General features: G+C 44.4%; 1 non-coding gene across 1 annotated transcript; it reads right to left on the bottom strand.

Annotated features, from left to right (window-relative positions):
- Nucleotides 1–342: 342 nt before the first annotated feature.
- Nucleotides 343–449, bottom strand: LOC121801715. Its single transcript, XR_006050651.1, has one exon. It is a non-coding gene; the product is annotated as a small nucleolar RNA R71 (small nucleolar RNA).
- Nucleotides 450–2,991: the final 2,542 nt, after the last annotated feature.

The raw sequence follows: 2,991 nt of genomic DNA, 5'->3' as shown, positions 1-2,991 counted from the left end.
GACACTCTTAGATCGGGAATTGAGTACCCAGGGGAGTTTGCCTACGCAAATGACAATGTCAACATTCCACCTCACTACATTAGTTTGGTGAATGGAGGAAATCTTTTCCACGGACGGGATGATGAAGATCCGGTGAGTCACCTCAATGCCTTTTATGAGCTTACCAACTCTCATAGACCTCCAAATGTGGAGCATCATCGAATTAAGAGGGCCCTATTTCCATTCTCGTTGAGGGAGAAAACAAGAGCGTGATATGACTCATTACCGGGCTACAACATAGCAACATTCCAAGAGCTGAAGACATTGTTCCTTTTGGAATACAACTCTCCAATGAAGATCGAGAAGTTGAGAGAGAAGATCGCTTCTTTCCGACAGAAATATGATGAGTCCTTTGCAGAAGCATGGAAGAGATTCACTAAAATGATAAGGAAATGCCCAAGTCATGGCTTAGCTCCGGGGCATGACCTCCTGAAGTTCTACCAAGGGCTCAATAATGAAGGCACGAGACTAGTCACTGCAGGCTCGAATGGAAACCTGGATGATTTAACACATGATGAAGTGAGAGCCTTGTTTCAAAGGTTGGCCAATAATCAAAGGAATTGGCATAATCCAAGAAGAGCAGCTGAGAAGGTAGGAGATACATTTGGTGCTACCAAAGATGCGGAAAGAGTGACAGCCATTGAGGCTCAATTGGCGGACTTAAGCACCCAAATGTCGTCGATGACAAAGGCAGTGAAATCTCTTCAACTGACTCCTCAACCTCAAACAGTGACTGTGATGAAGTGTGGGCTGTGCCAAGGCGGGCATCATACTGATCAGTGCCCAAGTCTTCAAGGACCTCCCGTGGAGGATGTGAACTACGTTGGTAACAATCGCCAAGGGTTCAATCAAGGCAACCAATACAACAATCAGCAAAATTGGAGGCCTCAGCAAACAAGTTGGAATCAAGCTGGTCCTAGCAATAACTCGGGTAATCAATGGAGGAACAAAACTCAACCCCGGGTTATGAGAAAAAGCCATCCGTCGAGGATCAATTGGGACAGATTCTCTCTTTCATGACTAAGAGTCAAAAGGAGAATGAAAACTTTAAAGATAAGACGGTGGAAAAGTTTGGGCAGATGGAGGCTACTATGAGGAATCTCGAGACTCAAATTGGACAGCTTGCCACGGCATCACACACGAGGATTCCTAACACCATCCCGAGTAATACTGTACCCAATCCGAGAGGCAATGAACAGTGTAAGGCAGTGGTTTTGAGAAGTGGTCGTGAGTTGGATTCGACACCATCAATGGACGGCCAAGGTACTTTCGGCATCTCACACGCAGGGGCGGATGAGATGTTAGGCTTGCATTCCTCGCACGCAGGGGCGGACGAGGCATGTAAGGGAAGTCCCGCGTTGGTGCCTGGTGCCCAACATGGTCAAGAACAGGCTGCATCCGGCAGCAAGGAACATGGTGTAGAGTCCGAGATAAGTGGAAGGTTGTCAGCGGAAGAGAGGAAAGGAAATAATAGAGATGGAATCAAAGAAACAGATGATGGCAAGTCCAGCACTAGATCCGAAAAGCAAGTTCAACTTCCCCGATCACATTCCTCCTCCACCATATCCACCAAAGAGGAAGAAGAGGGCTCCAAAAGAGAAAAGCTTTGAGTGGATGATGAACGTGATTCGAAAAGTGAATGTGGATGTATCATTGGTGGACCTCTTCACTAATTTCCCCAAGTTCTCCAAGTTTTTCAAGGATATGATGACAAACAAGGAGAAATTTCAAGATGAGGGGATAGTGGCTTTGAGCATGAATTGCTCACAACTGATTTCGGGAATGATGCCAATGAAGAAGAGGGATCCGGGAAGTTGTGTGATTCCTTGTGAGATCGGTAACACAATCTTCACAAAATGTCTATTAGATCAAGGATCGGGAATCTCACTCATGGCATTGAAAACTGCACATGCCATTGGACTGGAGAACAGAATGGAGCCCATCGACATTGCTCTACAATTGGCTGATCACTCCATTGTGAAGCCCACTGGAATAGTAGAGGATGTCTTGGTCAAAGTAGACAAATTCATCATCCCTGTTGATTTCATAGTCTTGGACATGCCCGAGGACAAAGAGGTATCAATTCTATTTGGTAGACCGTTTCTTGCCACGGGAGATGTGTTGTTAGGAGCTAAAGACAACTCTGTCACGTTTAGAATTAATGGTGAGCAAGTGACAATTAATGTGGAGAAAGCGATAAAGTATCCTAGTGATGCAAAAGCGTGCTTTAGAGTTGATGTCCTCGACAAGTGTATCTTTGATAAGATGCGTTGCTCGGCAAGTATAGAAGGAAGCGTATATGAAAAGGGGAATTTGGAAAGAGACTTTGGTTCGACAATTAAAATTGATTTTGATTTTGATTTTGATGAAAGTGAAGATGCTCAAATTGATCAACCAAGTCTCGAGAATGAATGTGTGGTGGATACTTTTGTGGCAGATGTGAAGCCTTCAATTGAAGTACCACCAAAGCTAGAATTGAAGTCACTCCCGACAAATCTGAAATACGCCTTCCTTGGTGATGAGGAAACATTACCGGTTGTGGTATCGGCTATGTTAAATGATGAAGAGGAATCCAAATTAATAGAGCTACTAAAGTCACACAAGAAAACTCTAGGATGGTCCATCGCTGATATCAAAGGGATTAGCCCCGCTATATGCATGCATAAAATCTTGATGGAAGATGGAGCTAAACCGGTAAGAGAAAGACAAAGAAGGTTGAACCCACTCATGCAAGGAGCTAAACCGGTAAGAGAAAGACAAATAAGGTTGAACCCACTCATGCAAGAAGTGGTGGAAACGGAAGTGAAGAAATTGTTGAAATTTGGGATGATTTATCCCATTTCCGATAGTGAGTGGGTTAGCCCGGTGCAATGTGTACCGAAGAAAGGAGGAATAACCGTGACTGTTAATGAGAAGAATGAAGTGTTGGCAACTCGATTGGTGAACTCATGG

This window comes from Salvia splendens, chromosome 4, assembly GCF_004379255.2.
Source record: "Salvia splendens isolate huo1 chromosome 4, SspV2, whole genome shotgun sequence".
NCBI lineage: Eukaryota > Viridiplantae > Streptophyta > Magnoliopsida > Lamiales > Lamiaceae > Salvia > Salvia splendens.
This window is presented reverse-complemented; position numbering and strand designations above follow the sequence as displayed.